The sequence below is a fragment of the Phascolarctos cinereus genome, unplaced genomic scaffold (genome assembly GCF_003287225.1).
Source record: "Phascolarctos cinereus isolate Bilbo 61053 unplaced genomic scaffold, phaCin_HiC Scaffold_9;HRSCAF=440, whole genome shotgun sequence".
NCBI lineage: Eukaryota > Metazoa > Chordata > Mammalia > Diprotodontia > Phascolarctidae > Phascolarctos > Phascolarctos cinereus.
The window spans coordinates 98764469-98783095 of record NW_027556402.1 but is presented as its reverse complement, the minus strand read 5'-3'; the positions used below and the strand labels follow the sequence as shown (position 1 = coordinate 98783095).

Below are 18627 nucleotides of genomic sequence, written 5' to 3'. Positions count from 1 at the left end.
AGGGGTCTGTTTCCAGTGTGGAGAATGTACTGTCCCAATTTTTGGGAGTTTTGTGTAACTGTTTTCAGAGATACTTCTAGGGACCTGAAAAATTTCAGTTCTTCCAACGTGGTATGATAAGGGGTGAGGTGTTTACTCCTTTCCTGGCCTGGGCTCTGGTCTATGATTGACCACAAGCATGCTTTTTCTGCTTCAGAACTATGAGATGGTTTCCCTCTCCACAGTCACCATAAGCTCCACCATGCCAGCACTCCTCCTCACCCTAGGACTGCCACCCAGAACTGCAACCCAGATCCAAGCATGCACAAAGCAAAAGAATCCTGCCTCAGAACCAGCAAAGAGATCCCTGCAATCCTCCTCTGATCCCCCCTCTGTCTGTGGTTGGAGAGCTCTGGAAGCAGCTGCCGCCCTGGGGCTATGCTGGGACTGGAGTTGGACCAAGCTCCTCTCTCACCATGGTCAATAGACATTTCCTATTGACCTTCTGAGTTGTCTTTGGTGTTTGTCGGTTGAGAAGTCTGGAAACCACCACAGCTGCCCATGATACAGTCCCCTGAGGCCTACTCCAGGATTGCTGAGGCCTGGTCTTTGCTGATGTGGCCGACACTGAATTGTGCTCCTCTCCCAGCCCAGCACAAGAGACCTTTCCTGCTGACCTTCCAGGTTGTCTTGTCCTAGAAATTTGCTTCACTCTGTCTTTTTGTGGGTTCTACTCTTTTAGAATTTTTTTAGAGTAATTTTTTACAGGGATCTGGAGGGGTTTGGGGGAGAGCACAAACAAGTCACTGCTTTCACTCCACCATCTTGGCTCTGTCCCTTCTCTTCCAAGAATTCTTGTTGGGCTTCTGTCTAATTCACATTTTTATTTGAGGTTTTGCTAGTAGCAGTTTTGACATAATTGTTTTCTGAGATTATGTCTTGATCTTCCCTGTCACCTTTATAGATTTTAGAGGTAGGTTCCTTTTTGCTATTGTTGTTGTTGTTGGCTCATTTTCTAGCCTATTTCTTGACTTCAAACTTCATGTTAAAATTGGGCTCTGTTACTAGGGTTGTTGGAGGGGGGCCTGTCCCAAGCTTCAGGATTTTTTTACGCTGCTGTTTTCAGCACTAGTTCTGGGGGGTTTGGAAGTTTTTGTTACTTCTAAGGTTGTGTGATCTAAGGAGAGGTGTGGTCACTGCTCTTTTGGTCTACACTCTGGTTCTTACCTAGGAAGGGCCTCTGCTCCCTTGGCACTGGAAGCATCATTGCTCCTCAGGTATCTTGCTCCCTCATGATCAAAAATTCTTCTCTCTGCCTTTGAACTCTGACCAGGAAGTGGGTATAGAGAATGGAGTTGCTAAACAGCATCTTGTCCTTTGCCCATTGTTGGCACAATGGGTCTTTATAAACTTTTTCTGACTATTTGCCTGATCCCCTTACCATCTCTGGCTGTAGATCTCCCAAAGTTGCTGCTGATTGTATTGCTGCCACCAAGTCCCACCATGGGTGTTTCCTCTACGGTCCAGTCCTCACCCTTGTGTCAGAGGTTCTCCTTCAGACTTCCTAAGTTGTCTTGGGCTAAAGTATGTTTCACCCTGATCTTTTGTTCACTCTGCTGCTCCAGAATTTGATTTGAGGCATTGTTTTTAAGTTGTCTGGAGGGGTATATTTATAGAGTTTGGTGGTAGTGCTTCTTCTACTCTGCCATCTTGGCACCACCAATACTTTTGTTGTTTTATGTTAAATATGGAGTCTAATTAATAAAAAAGAACTATATAGAATTTCTACTTTTAAATCAAATTAATTACCTGATATCCTGGTGACAATATGTAGTCCTTGTCTTGTGTAGCTTCCATTTTCTGGGTGATGAAACATTTATTTCTTGCTATTTAATGTCTATAGATTCAATTCAACTTAGCAAGTATTTATTAAGCACTTATTATGTGTAAGGCACCCTGCTAGATGCTGGGAAAACTAAGCTGAAAAATAATGTCTCTACCCTTAGTGAATTTATAATCCAATAGTTATATGTCATATATTAAACAAAGTTCAGGGTACTCTTTAGTATTCCTTAGCACATATATACAAAACACAGTGGGAGAGGTTAGAATAAGTATAAAAAAGTCTAAGAAAACTTAAGGAGGTGTGTATGTGTGTGATATGTGTGTGTGTCTGTGCATGTGCATGATATTCAGGGACCAGGGAAGGATTAAAGAAAAATATGGTATCTGAACTGAGGCTTAAATGAAGATAACTTCTTAATGTCAAATTTTACCAATGAAATAATTAGTTTCTCCATATATATCATTGATTTCAGAGCTCAAAGGGAGTCTACACCATTGAATCAAAGTCCCTCATTTTACAGATAAGAAAACTGAGGTCCATAGCGGTCCATAGACTTGTCTAAGATCACACAGGTAGCAAATGGCAGGCCGAGGATTTGAACCAAGCTATACTGACTTTGAATCTCACATGTTTTCTGTGTCACGGTGTGTCACTGGTACCTTGGAAGCAGTGATTTCCATGATGTAGTAAGGTGGAGGGTAGGACTTGCAAAAGACCATGAAATTTATTTTTAACTTAACTACCTAAAATAGGTGTGCCACTTCTACTTCACATAGCATTGATCTTCTGCAGAATTATTTTTGTAAATAAATTACTTCATAAAATAAATTATTTCAAATTCATGTCCATCAAGATCTCTAAATGCATGACATAAATATGGAGTCCTATCTCAGGAGTCCTATTTAGGACTTGGTAATTGAATATCTTGGTTAAATTGAACTAGTTGACCTTTGCTGTTAGTCTTGAACTGAAGATGGATACATCTGTACCTCATATACATTCTTGAAAACAGACCATTCACATGCCTGAGGATTCCACATCACACTAAGCAAATGTTAATCTCAGCGGCAGAGACCTTGTGGGATTCTTTGTATTGAAATATACCTGTCAGTGGAACAAGTGGCATACCAGGCATGTTAATCCAGCTATCTTGCTACACTCTGTCGTAGCCCCCTCTGCTGTTATTTAAATCCCTTTGCCATTTGCGTTGAACATCTGTTCATAATTTACTCTTAATTGAAATGGTGTAGAGAGTTTGAGTTTCTCAGTCTGCTAATAGATTACCAGGTATTTTTGTGAGACCACGTAGTTTACCGGCTTTTGACAATCAAAAAGGTATTACCTTACAATAGACAACTCTCCCTTTGGGTATTACCAAACTATTGCTACAAAAGCCCATCTCTATTTTTTTTATCTAAAAAACCCGTTTATTTATTTTTAACATTCACTTTTAAAAAACTGATGAGTTCCAAATTCTCTGCTTCCCTCTAGACCTTTCTCTACCCACTGAGAAGACAAGCGATAGGATATCAATTATACATGTGAAAGCATATTTCCGTATTGGCCAAAAAGTTCATCTCTTAAATACCAACATTCTCTCAGTAATGTTATATAGATCTAGATCATGAAAATTGTGCTCTAGCATTTTACCAACAATGTCTTATTTATAAGAAGCATAAAATGCATTATTAGTATATGTTATCTACATTTATATCTATATCTATCTACGTACACACATATATGCATATATGTATACATGCATATATACACACACACACATACAGACATACATACATATGTATGGACTAGTTGTATAGGAATGAGAAACCATAGATGAACAGTCCAAATGCTATATTAATACCCCTGAGATATTAAAAAAAAATCAGGAGATTCCCTTGCCCTTTAGGTAGTCTGGTCAATATTTCTTAGAATATTTGGAGAAAGAGTTGGACAAGATGGACAGAATAGATTATTCAAATATTGACAGCAGGAATGCCTATACTGATGAAATCCTAGGTCCACCAAAAGGTATGTTAGCTTTAGCAAGTCCCAAATCATGGCCACTTAAATAATTGAATATTTAATTGATTTGGTTTATTAAATTTCTACTCTTTCTAATAGCATAGCATTATTTGGGTTTCTTCAACACAGTATGCCATCACATAAGATATATATTATTCCTAAAGAACCATTATTGCTAAGAAATGACATTGTATATCACAAACTACCTTTAATAGATGTTATATGAGCATCTGCCAATTTGCTTAAAGATATTCGTGTTGGGTCTAATTTTCTAATATAGTTTCTAAATCCAAATTCAATTTCAGCTCTTCTCATAAGCAAAAAGTATTTACTATATTCATAAGGTAATAGGAATATAGAGTTAGAGCTAGAACGGAATAATAATAGTAATAATAATATTAACAATAATAATAGTAATAATAGTTACATGCTGCTTTAAGGTTATGTTTTCTGATTAGATGTCTATAATAACTCTACAAAGCGGGTGCTATTATTATCTCCCTTTTATAGATAAGGAAACTAAGACTCAGAAAAGTTAAATGCCTTGCCCAGGGTCACTTAAGTGTCTGAGACAGCATCCAAAATCAATTCTTCCATCAACAGTGGTTCCCTACGTTTTTTGTTCTTCAAAACCACCGCTACAACTACTACCACTGCCACCAACAAAATGTGCTGTGGACACCCCGGCTAATTTAATACACTACTCGTTATATTCTTCAATTATTTACTACTTAAGGTTCCATTAAAGAAAATTTTAGCATGAACTCCTAAATAGGACCCATTATTAATCCAATCCTCATTGTACACATGGACAAACACAGGCCTAGGTAAGTTGCTTGCCCACCATCATTTTTGTAGCAAGTGGCAAGTCTGGGATTGAAACCAATGTGCCCTGAATCTAAATTCCCAGAGTACTTTTCTTGCTACCACACCTTCTCAATATTTCTATTAGGTGTTATTATTCCATCCTTAACTATTTCCTGAAATTTGATGGCACTACAAGCTGACTCTCCCCACACACAAAGGATGTGAAAGAGAAACAAAGGAATTGCCAACCAAGAAGTGAAGCAGAGAATGCACATTCCACTTACCTCAGGCTTTCAGGAAATAATACTGAAGATACTCTTTGGGACCTTCACAAGACATAAAGGTGAGTTAACTAGAAACCTCTTATTGAAATCATGATGAAAGATTTGTGTTGATATGGAACCCTTAAAATTTATATACAAAACTTAGAATAGCTCATTTGTATATGGTGATAATTTTTCTTTTCTTTTCTTATTTTTTTTTGGTTCATAGGATCTAAGACTTGAAAATGAAGATGACATTTGGTGTCATATACATTCCTAACTATTCTTAACTGGATTGATTGTTGTGGCCAGTCTAAGAACCACATAAAGAAGGTAAACCATTATCAGTAACCAAAAAATTCATGATTAGAAGAATAAAATTAACCTATAACATCAAACAACTGAGCAATACTATATGACCCTCTGCTTATCAAACTTAGATCATTTCTTGATCATGACTGCTAGAAGACAACTGTACAGGTAGCTCTAAATAAATATAAAAAATACAAATACACACATGTAGTGTTCATATAGTTTCATTATACATGCAAATTGGAATAACTGCAATTAGGAGAAATTTTAATATCATTCTAAAATGATTATTATTAAAATTATAATTAATAAAGTGATCTAGTCTATAATAATCGCTCATGAATTCTTAGGTTTATCTTCACTCTTTATTATGTTTATAGCAAATATAATTTTAAATGTACCCTTTTGTACATTTGCATATATGAATTTGTGTGTTTATATGCATTTGTGTATGCATGTGTATGTATGTATGTATGTGTGTATATGTGTGTATGGAGGTGGAAGAAGTACAGCCCGATGATTTTCATAGTGTGGAGAACTTCTAGTATGTAATCTCCCTTTACTGATACAATTAGGCAGCTTGCCTATAGTTTATAGTCTTATAAAATTCCCTGGAGCACCAAGAGTTTCAGTGACTCTCCCATGAGCACATAGTCAGTATGTCAGGGTTTGAATTTAAATATCTGTCATACCTCTAAGCCTTGTCCTCCATCTACTAAGCCATGTTGCCTCTCAAGTAGTAGATAACTGCCAAATAATTAAAATTTAGATTTTAAGATTAACCTTTGTGTTTTACAATGATTCTCTCTCATATTTTGGAAATTTATATGACTTCTGACAAAGTAATGGAACCTAAATTTAGGTCCAACTTAGGAAGATCAAAAGCTGTTTTTTTTTCCCCCCATTCTTAATTCCATTTCCTGGAAAGACAGCAGGCCTGTCACCATCATGTCTTTTGTATGTCAAAGCTTGCTTTCTGCATGGCATCCATTATGACTGGTAGGTAAAGAGAACACAAGGGAGTAATCAACAAAATATGACAGAATATGCCAGTTAGCTTAGTTCATTCAAACCTTCCCTTTCATTTTCTGCTGGACTGTTAGACCCAGGCAGACTACATTAGTGGAAGAATTAAGGAATTCAGGAGTTCTAAAGACAAACAAGTTCCCCAGGGATAATGTACTGATGGATAATGGAGAGTTAATTGTACAAATAAAAAGTAAGTGCTGTTGTTTTTGTGCTATTCTTTGATCCCATACCAAGGGAATAAATATTTACATTCCACTCTTCTATTTCCACAGATTATAGAAGAGCATGTAGCTATTCAAGAAGAACTTTGGGTGTTGGACTGGTCTTGATCAATCTGAAAAATCTATTTGTTACCAGAATTGAATGAATTCGCCTACAGTAAGCTCTATGTACCATCCAAAAAACACAGATACAAATCACTTGAAGAATTGAAATCAACTTCCCTGAAATGTATGGTTATGTCGGGCTTCAAGATAGCTAGCATATTGTTGTAAGGCACAGTAAATTAATATATTTAATCCTGTGTAAGACTAGGTAGAAGATAAAAGTCTTTTTAGTAGTGTCATAGAATAAATATTATTATATACTTGGCATGAAATTTCACCTTCCAAGTGGAATTCTAGTCATTTTTTTCTAAAATCAAAATAATATTTTGTAACAGTATTTCCTCATATTTGACTGTCAGGCATGCTTATCTTCTAATGATCTATTTTATGCTCATTTTACTAATGGAATAACTGAAAATTAGGAGAATTTCATATCATTTAAAAATGGTTATTATTAAAATTGTAATGAATACAGTGACCTAGTCTGTAATAATTGCTCATGAATTCTTAGGTTTGTTCTCATTCTTGATTATGTTTATAACAAATATCATTTTATATGCACCCACAGCACAAAAACTACCCTTTATTACTCTAGAGAAGTACCCTTGTATTTAATCTTATTTATTGACCAGCCCCTGCATTGGGAAATTTTTTATCTTTGTATTTCATATGATCAGTTTTCTTCCCAAAAATGCACAGAGATTTCTCTTATGTTCACACTACAGGACTTGTTTGATACTGCTTATAAAGACTTGGAGGCTTCATAAAACAGTTCAGTTTTTAAATTGAGAGGTTGCCCGTGGGAATGTAAAGATTTGTGTGATAGGCAAAATGGTGGATCTTCTAATGTCCTCTCAGTTGATTGAGAGTAATTTCTAGCTTGTGGCCCACCACAAGCAGAATCTGTTGTCATTCTTACGCCTGTCAGAAACTATAAAGAGAGAATACATTTGAAAGGAGATTAAATCTTTTATTCAGTCTTCTAACTTTACTACTTAAGATCTCATGAGAGTTTGATTTTTTTTAATAAACAATGTGACTGTGTTGCCTTTGACTGGTATTCTGTCTATAGCTAATGCAGTGAAATGTTTTTCAATGGAGGCAATTTTCTTTGCTTCTGAACGACATAAATCTTACAGATAAGAAATTACATAACAGATGACTACAAATACCAGTGACAGCAGAAATGTTTTGATGCTAGCATGGTATCTGATACATAGTAAGTGCTAAATAAATGTTTATTGACTAACTCACTTTCTAGTGAACACTAAGAACCTAATGCCTAGCATAGTGCACAGCACGCTCCATGTATATTGAACTGAATTGAATGGAATTGACATGTTTCATAAATTTTGAGGCCTTGTTCTCACAGTGAAGAGCTCATGCCATATGAAAAGGCATCGAAGGAACTGAGGTGAGTTAGCCTGGAAAAGTAAAGACGTTGAAGGGTCAAGATAGCTATCTTAGGCTTCTCACATGGAAAATGATTGGATTTGTTCTCCTTGGCTTCTCAGAGAGAACAACAAGGAACATTGGCTTGATGTAAGAAATTAGAGCTATTTAAAAGTGGAATGGGTTGTCTATGAAAACAGTGGGTTCCCCATTACTGATATCTTCAAAAAAAGGTTTATGAACACCTGTTGAATGTGTTATAGTAGGCATTTTTGTTCAGGCACAGTTTGAAATAGAATCTGTTCTTTGAGATCCTTTCCATCTCTAGATTCTCTGATGTTTAGATACAGGTAAGTTGTAGATTATATAAATAATACATCTCTTTTTTGGTTATAGTATATAGAAAATGGCAGCTCCCTAAATCTCTCTACTTTTTTCCTACTTGCAATGGCCCAGCATACCTGTGTGATTCTTCTTTTCTAATTTGTAATCCAATAAAAGAAAATGTCTTAATGACGAACTATAATCTTTGTGTAAAATCCTTGGAAATTGAGCTAACGATATAGAACTCTCTCATAACGTGCTGCTTTATGACTTGTAATGGGGAGAATGGAACTCATTTAGAAAAGAAATGGGCTGGGAATCTTTTGTACCACCTTCTTATTATTGTCCACTATGTAAGTACTAGAGTTCAAAATGTGCTGGCATTTTTATGACATGTAACAGTAAGAAAGTTTTTTTTTAACTTTTTTTTTTTTGATGCTGGGTATCCTATACCACGGAGACAGCTGAAGTTGCTTTATTTTTGTTGCATCATTTCTGCTTTGGAGAGATTTAAGAGGTTGTGGAGATCAGAGAAAATGTTTAGTCCTCCATCTTGTTGCTCACATGACCTGGAAGTATAAAAAGTCTTTTTGACAAAATTGCCTCAAGTGTAATTCGTGTAATTCATTCTCTCTCTCTCTCTCTTTCTCTCTCTCTCCCTCCCTCTTCCAGCTGTGTACGATGTAGATGCATGTGTGAGCTTTCTTTCCCCACCCTCTAATATGTCATAAGTCTCACAAGGGTGTAGATGCCTAATTACCTGTGGACTGGCTTGCTTTTTTCAACTCTGCCCTCATACTAGCAGGTGTAGCGTCCTAAAGAAGGACCATCATGTAACTGCACTCAAACTCTCCCAGGGGGGTCACAGAAGTAACCATTCCTCCTACTCACAAACTTTCGCTCTTAAACTGCAACTAGTATGTTTTCATTTATACTTACAATCATGTCACATGTCGCTCCTGACCACAACTATTTACTTAACAATAAAGCAAAAGAAATAATAATACCCAAGGTATACAGGCAAAATAAACAATATCACATTGGGGGTGGGATGGGGGGAGATTGAACACATATTTACAGAAACTTGGCAGAAATTGAGGAAATTCCATGTGCTTGGGGTAACTCATAATGCTGGACTGTAGGCTTTGGTAGGGGCTATTATTATCCTCTTTTTAGAGATAAGGAAACAGAGGAAACAGGGTTTAAATGACTCGCCCAGAGTCAGAGCTAGTAAGTGTAGAAGGCTGGATTTGAACTCAGTTCTTCCTAATGTCAGGTCTTCTTTGATGTCATTAGTACATTTATAATACCGCATGAAATAACTTTTCTGGTGTCTTCTCCCCTTCTGATCCTCACTGCTCTCCTCCTAGGCATATTATCTTCTCTTGTGCTGATAAACTCTCTTTTAAATTTTCTCTCTCAGACCTGAAAGGGCAGCAGAGAGCATCAGACACTTTTGAGAGGCTCTATTTTAAACTATGTATCTCTGAAGGGCCATAAGCTTATTTTATCTTTTCACCTAAATAGGCATCTCATAGCTGAAAATGATGAAGTCAACTTTCTGGTCTGGCTTCACTCAGATTGATAAAGCTCTTTTTCGTATACCCACTGCTGAATCTTCCCTCTCTTTCCTGAACTTGACCAATCTAACCAGGTTTTTTTCAATAAGCATTTCAATAGCTTAAATCAAGGCTTCTTGTAGTGACTGAACTTGTATAAGGAAACCCCCCCCATCATTTTCCCCCTATAAAATCCAAGGTTCTTATCTGTTCATTCTTTCATCTCTAGAAACTTAAATGGTTTTTCATTGTGTTAGCTTTAGCCTTGTATATCTTAGAGCAATTAAATACAGATGAGCTAAGGGGCCAATATTCTCTGTAGCCTTGGGGAATCAACTGCCCCAGTTTCAAGGCAATCCTCTTCCATAGGCTGTCTTTAAAAACTAATTTTCTTCACATTTGTATTTATGAATTTTTAATGAACAGAAGTTTTTTTTTCTAATCCTTTGAACCATCAGACAACTCACATGCAAAACAGGCATCTTACATCCTTTACAAAGTCATTTAAGCCTTTATATTTAAGCTATTTTTTGCATCAAATCTTTCATTTCCCATTTGAAAACTATTTGTTTACACATGGATTTTAAGTTGCTTTTTAAAAAATTAAACCGAAGTAAGTTTTCTACTTCTTCCAGGCATAAAACTATTCACTTGTGAAATAGGCAATATCTTACATTCTTACCTTACATAGTTTATTTTTCTTTAGAACAAATAGTTTTCCTGCCATGTGGAGTACCAAACAGGTCCATATAAAAAGGCAGTATCTAAAAGGGCCAGACCATATACAATGGCCAGTTAAACTTAATAAAAACCTTTTATAGTATACTTTATAGTGAGACTTACAGTAATCCTATTATTTGATATTATTTTGTTGACAATATTATTTTGTATACAATCCTATATAGATCAATAATTCTAAGGTTTACCCTTTGGTATAATTTCCTTTTAAACATCATCCTTAAATGTATGTATTAGTTGTAAATTTGACTGAAATATTGGAACAAATAGACTTTTGACACCCCCCCCTCAACATACCATGTTGTAAAAGTGATGGAAGTATTCAATTTTCTTGCTTATAGAAGACAGACAATCTTGTGCTTTTGTAGTTTGAAATAAATTCTCTTTGACTAAAACTAAAACTGTACCTTAGATTTACAGTACTTTGCTTTTGTGGGACCAGAGTGTTTATATGGAGTAATACAATGTTCTGGAAGGTACCCTAATTCAACCTCTTCAATTTAGAGATAGGAAATCAGGTCTTGAGAGATGATGTTGGAGAGATAATCAACCACCTACAAAGTTAGTTACTTACTCCTGACTCCCAGTCAATGTTTTTTAGAATACCCTGATGCTAAGCTTTTCATTGTTTATTCTTTCATTTAATTCTCCACAATTTCTGTGGCAAGGCAAAAAGAGACATGTTTTATTAGGCCCATTTTATAGATGACAAAATTGGCATGCAAGACAGTTGAGCCCTATAGAATCACAGATTTTCAGAGTTGGGAAGGACCTCAGTTTGATAAAACTGAATTCTTACAGGAAAGGAATTCCCACCATAACATACCTGACAAGTCATCAGCCATCTTCTGCCTGAAGATTTCCAAGGAGGGGCAAGCTTGAGGCAGCCCATTTCACTTTTGTTCATCTCTAATTGTTAGTACCTTTCCCACTACATCAAACCTAAATTTACCACTCTACAACTTCTTCCCTCTTCCTGGCTCTGCCTCAGGGGGGTAAAGGGAAGAAATATAATCTCGTCTTCACATATCAGCCCTTTAAATACTTGAAAATAGCATTCATGTCCTTCCTAAGACTTTCCTCCCAACTTATATAGTTAATAATTTCAGCTAGTTCTTATACAAAATGGACTGAAGGCTACTCACCATCCTGTTGGCCCCTCTATGGATTTTCTCCAGCTTATCAATTTCCTTCTCAAACTGAGACTGGTCTGGTCATTATCAGGGTTAGGAATATAACCAAGGCCTTTTGACTACTACTTCAAGAGTTTAGCCTGCCTCTGGGCAGCATGGGGAATGCCTGCAAGAAACCAAATTGTTTGGATTATATTTAATTAAAAATTATATAAAATTATAATCTGACATGAATCAGTGAAGAATAATGAGAGTAGAAAGCATTTATAATTCCTCATGGAAAGTAGTAAGTGAATAAAATGTACTATTGTGGAATTCATGGGGTGAAGGTTTTCTTCTGTGGCAAAGATAAAAATGATCAATAGACAGCCTTTGACTATTTTTGGAATAGCCAAATTTAAGGGCCTATAATTCAGCTTTTTTTCACCCTCTAATAGATGATTCTAATTTATGACAGTTTTCTCCTTTGAGCCATGGATGATGTAAGAGCACACAGATGAGGTAGACAAGGCATAAAAAGAAAACATTGCTAAACAGGCTCCAACAATTTCTGGAGTATAAGGGAAGGAGAAATTCATGAATGTTGTGGAACATTCTGTTCTTTATCTTCATGCTATTAAAATGACAAGCAGCACCAAACACATACTAGTGCACACCCACGCTATTTTCAAACAAATATAAACCAATTAACTCACTAATGATATGGGCAGCATCATTGTCTGTCCTTAAATCTCTCCTAGTCACAATTCCATCTGTTAGACAGTAATAGGAGACAAACATAATAAATTTCAAGAAATAATACATTCATTAATGTATTATAGTTGATGATTTATTATATACAATGCTTTTAGCTCTTTGAAAGAAGATGACTCCAAAAATATAGACTTTTCAAAGTAATTTTCAGTGTGTAGATATAGGTCTGTTAAGTTTTATGCCTAAATCAAATATATTGAGAAAGTATATTTTATGATATTTTTATGGAGAAATCACTGAATTAATGCAATGTATTTGCAAAATATATGATATGGTATTAACTATCAATATATTATTAAAAATTACAAATAAATAACTATCCAAATAGTTAAAAATCCAGCCTATCCTCTTCTCTAAAATCTGAATCCATAAATGATCACTCAAGGAATAATTCAAACAAATAAAGGATATCAATACTCCAATGAATATTACCATTTCATCAAAGTGGACATTCCTTCCAACAGTGTAGGTCACATACCTCCCCAACCTATATGACTCTTGCATATGTCTTCACCCAAATCTTTAACATGCAGCATTCTGAGGATGGGGAAGGGGAGCACTTTGCTCATGTTTCTTGCCATTGTATAGGGCACATAGGCACATGTTAATTCTTCCTTGCTCTCACTGCATGACTGTCCCTTTTTTGGTGGGCACATTTTCATAGGTTGATGTTTTATTCCTGGGTGGATGTTATTAATGAGAAGGTCAATAGTCTTGTTTCCCAATTGTTATATCTTTGAAAAATGAAGAGGCAGCATGGCATAATGTATATACTACTGAACCTGGATTCAGGAAGACCTGAGTTAAATTCTTGACTCAGATTATTAGCTACATAACCCTAAGCATGATAGGTCACCTCTCTGTAATTCAGTTTCCTTATGTAAAATGAGAAGTTTATTATACTCTAAGATCATTTCTACCTATAAATCTATGAACCTGTAGATCTTGTATCATTTCTACTTATGTATGAGAGACATCCGGTTGGATGAGAATCTTTAATGCAACATTTAACTCCCCAAATCAAATACGTCTGTGTGTTTAATAGTCAGCAAACAGTAAGCATGGTGAGATCTCCTATGACACCTTTACCTTTAAGTCAATTGTGTGATTGTAAATATGTAATCTCTTTTACAGTATCCTTTGTGAGACCCTGAATGTTCTCTTCTCAAATACCCATCAGGAATTCTAGTAAATTCTATATTGATTGTATTCATATAAGAGCCTTTAAGGTTGAGAAATTTAGCAACATAAATGTTAAAATAAAGAAATGTTATGTAAGGAAAAGAATTTTAAAATTCCAGGACTCTAGCCATTCTAATCTGGAACATGTAGTTATTTCTTGGACCAACATCTTCCTCCCCTATTTACTGCTACTAGTAGCTTTCCTTCCTTGTTGATGTAGTTTGGTAGATAATAGGGTCAGAGAGTTAAACTGACACAGTGGTGGTTCCAGATCATTTATAGCTGTATCATATGGTTTCATGTAATGGTGAATATGGACATATTAGAGTATATTTTCCTCCTTCTGTTCTTCCCTCTCTTTCAGAGTCCAGAATTCCTGTGGTTACTAAATATGAGCACATTGCCCCCCACCCAATAAAAATAATACTTATTAAAGGTCTTCCTTTGTAGAGAAACTGTTGTTAATATATAAAACTCTTGCTCTTACATTGACATACCTTCCTTCACAAGCTGACCTTATCTGTGCTCCATATGAAGACCATGGAGGCTGCCCCAGAATGGAACTTCACCTACATTTTGGAAGGAAGGATGAGTGCTTATTCTCATTTTCAGGACAGGATTGCAAAGGACATCCTTAAATTTTTTTTAAAAATACCTTATGGTAGAGGACTATAATTTGATTTACTTAGATATTGAAAGTGTGCTTTTCCATGTCCATTCTATAATGAAAGTAGCTACCTTTTTGTTGACAGGATAGCCATAGGAGAGGTAGCAAAGAAAAGAATAAATTATTCAAGTTAATAGTCAAGTGAGGATTTAAATCCATCTCTCTGGGTATGATTTTTTTTTCCTGTTGTAGTGGAATGTGTTACATCATATAGCTGTAAAACCATATGCATTCCACACATAACTTTATATATTAGTAATGACATCAGCTCTGGTTCAGACAAGTGAACAAGAAAGGGCTGCTTTTTTTTCTTAATTGAAAACTATTTTTCTAGTTAGTTGATTATTTTTGTCTGAGGAGGAGTTTTTCTTTGTGTTTCATACTTTTTTGTAAATGAATTATACATATACATGTAAACATATACATATACATATGTGTGTGTGTGTGTGTATATATATATATATATGTATATATATATATATATATAAACAGTGCATGATATTGCAAATTGTTGATAGGTTTCTTGAAATAGCTTAAATAGCATAGTTAAATGGGTAGAACAATAGTATGAATCTAGAAGATCCAAGAATCCCCAAATGTAAGGGCTTGAAAAGACCTCACATAATATAGTATGTAATATAGCATAATATAAAATATAACATAATATAAAATAATCTAGTTCCACCTCTTTATTTTCAGGGAAACTGAAACCCTGATAAGTGAAGTTATGTTTCCAAAATAAGTCACATAACTGAGGGATATAGATTTGACTTTAACATTGGTTTGACCAATTAGTAACAGTCACATGCCCTCAATAAACCCAGCTTCCATTAGGATATTTGTAATTTCCCTCCTTTGTAAGTATATCTTAGGAAAATGGGAGAGCATATTGTATGCAAATGTTTTGAAGCTATTCAGAAGAAATTGTTTATATGAATTCGGACTTTTCAAGTTTTCGGTGTATAACTATGTAGGCAGTTATATTAGATGTTTTCTAACACTGAATATAGTACACATTGCATTTGGATATGTTTTATTGGAAAAATCCCAAATTTCATGCAATATATGTGTGAAATGTTGTTACAGATAACACATTTAAATACTGTATCAATTTTGACTTTTGTAATTTAAGGGGAAACTACACTCGAAGCAGTTATACTGTCATCATATATCTCAAATGAACACTAGAGCATATACTTAAAACCAAATGAGAATCAGAAAGAATTTTCTGTTTGGTTTAGTTTTGATAGAGGCAGGTATATACAGAGGAACTCTGCATTTGTTTGCTGGTAACAGATGTTCATTTTCTTGTGTATAGATTTTTGCTCTGGAGAGAAGTTAAAGGAAATAGGAATAGCTAAAGGACAACAATGACAAAAGTAGGAAAAGCAAATTGAAATTTTCTCAAACTAATGATTTTGAGAATCATTTGCAAGGCTGCCACAGCTGACACCATAGTATTTATCCAAAGCTGCATTTCCTTAATTCATTTGGCTATAAATTCACTGGAATTGAAATAGATTGAAAGATTTTTTTTTAGTGTATTGATTGGGTTTGCTGTTTCTCTCTCCCTCCCTTACTCCTTCCCTCCCTTCCTCTTTCTCTCAAAATCTTTGTTATGAGAGACAACTCTATAGAAGGGATATAGTAGGAAACAGGCATTGTAAAAACAACCAAATGTAATTAAAATGTAATTAAAAATAGAAACATTAACAATTTTGTTAACATTTATTAACATGTTAATATTAACATATTAATGTGTTTGTTAACATTAACATTTTTTTTTGAGAGGGGAAGAGGTGGTGGCACAGAGACCTTGGTCTGAATCTATGATTTTGTCAATTTAAGGGACTCCTGGTGTGGAAACTCCCCTCACTGATGCAGATTGCTAATTTATTTTACATGATACTCGTTTGTACTTAATGTTCTGTGGGGTCATTCAGAGGTTATGTATCTTGCTCATGGTCAAATAGCCAACATATGCCAGATATGAACTCTCGTCTTCCTGACTGTAGGATTGGCTCTATCTACTATACCATATGTATACTTATCCTGTCTTAATTTGTATTCTATTTACTTGTATCCATATTATCTCCTTAGTAGATTTTCCTAGGGCAGCAATCTCATCCAGCTGTTTTACCCTAGCATAATTCCTTGTACTTTGTAGGCTGCCATTAATTTGAATAAGATTATAATCGGGTACAGTCAAAATTTATTTACTTACCAGGGAGATCCTCTTTCCTGTTGTTACTAAGAGATTATAAAAGAATTTGAATACTACCCTGAATACTCAAATCCACTCTTACTCCTTCCTCTCCCATTCCTTACTCTTATTGTATAAGACACTTCTTTTGAGTGACTTAGATCCAACTCAGACATTGGTCAAGATATTGCCAACATGTAGAATATAAGCTCCTTGGAGGCAGATATTGTTCTATTTATGTCTTTGTATCCCCATTGCTTTGCACATATTATGCATTTAATAAATGCTTATTGGGTTGGATTGGACTAATGTTATCTTTCTGAATTCCTTATTTATTATATGTTATATATTACACACAACATAAAACCTGTCTTGAAATGCTTCACTAGATGGAACTAAAGCGGCCACTTCCAGAAGTTGCAAGTTCAGTTTAGATGTTTTTTCTAGAGTATTTAGTCATTTTCAGAGTATTATCTAAATGTAAAAAATATGTATGGTACTTGATAAAGATAATTTTTTTTTCTGGAAAAAAACTTTGTTTAACATTGTTCTGTGACACCTATATGATGTGTCTGGTTTTTGGTTCTTTTTTACACTGAGGTCCTGAACTTAGCAAACATCAAATAGGAATTAAGCACTCACACATAAAATGTACAATGCGGGAACAAAAGATTGTGCATGAAATTATGACTATCTATTATATGCCGTTTGTTTTTCCTCTTAAGTATGTCATGAATTGAACATGTAAGTTTTAAAGATGTTCTTCTTGGCTTTGGTTCATTCTGGACTTTAAAAAAAATTTCTTCTGTATATTAAAAATGTTTCAATGATCCCTTTTTCTTTTTCTTGTTTATTGACAACTATTTTGCTAATTGTCTTTCCCAACAACATTCCTCCAACACATTAAACAAACAAACAAAACCCTTAGCTTTTGTAAGAATTATGTATAATTAAGCAAAATATATTTCCATATTGTCTATGGCCAGAAATATATATTTTGTTTTGAATCTTGAGTTTAGCACTTCTTTGTCAGGAGGTGGACAGCACGTTTCATCATTAGCCCTCAAGCTGTTTATCAGAGTTTTTAAATCTTTCAATTTTTTTTCTTTACATTGTTGTTATTGCATGAATTGTTACCCAAGTTCTGCTCACATAACTCTGAGTCAATTCATAGTGTTCCCAGCTTTCTCTAAAACCATTTTGTAATTTCTTATAGCATAAAAATATTCCTTAATATCCATATACCAAAATTTGTTCAGATATTATCTAATTAACAGATACTCTCAATTTCAAGGTTTTTTTGGCAACCGCAATAGAAAATTGCTGTAAATATTTTTGTTCGTATAGATCCCTTTCTACTTTCTTTGATCTCTTTGCAATATAGATGGGTCAAAAGACATGCATAGTTTATGGCTTTCCAGAAGTAGCTACTTTCCAGAATTCCAGAATTCACGGTTCTATCTGTAGTAATTTTTTTCCCATCTCTCTCCACAATGAAAACATGTTTTGCTTTTTTTATTATCTTTCCTAATCTCATAGGTTTGAGATAGAAATCTATGGTTGTGTTAATTTGGATTTATCTTATTATGAGTGATTTGGAGCATTTTTATATAGGTATTGATAACTTGTACTTTTTTTCTTTGAGAACTTCTTGTTCATTTATTTTGCCCATTTATATATTGATGAATAGCTTTTGCTTTTATATATTTAAATCAGGTCCTTATGTACCTTGGGTATGGATTCTTTATCAGAGAAACTTGCCACAAATATTTTTCCCAGTTAACTATTACCGTTTAATTTAATTTATTTGTATAGAAGCTTTTCAGTTTTATGTTACCAAATTTGCTTGTTTTATCTTCTCTACTCCTCTCTCTCCCTTGTTTGGTGATGAACTCTTCTGCTATTCATAACTGTGAAAGGAATCTTCTTACTTGCTTGCCTAATTTGTTTATGATGATACCCTTTATATCTGTCATATCTCTATTCAGAGCTTTTTGTTGTATAGAGTATGGGATGTTGGTCTTATCCTAAATTCTGACAGACTGCTTTCTAGTTTTTTTTGTTTTGTTTTGTTTTAGTGAGGCAATCGGGG

At 34.8% G+C, this 18627-nt stretch overlaps 1 protein-coding gene and 1 long non-coding RNA gene across 3 annotated transcripts in view; both read left to right on the top strand.

The window, feature by feature from the left end:
* Window positions 1–18627, top strand: part of GLRB (glycine receptor beta) — a 118049-nt gene that overhangs the window by 12712 nt on the left and 86710 nt on the right. The window lies entirely within an intron of this gene.
* LOC144455134 (uncharacterized) lies at window positions 5095–8899 on the top strand. Its single transcript, XR_013483805.1, has 2 exons — window positions 5095–5250; window positions 6531–8899. It is a non-coding gene; the product is annotated as an uncharacterized LOC144455134 (long non-coding RNA).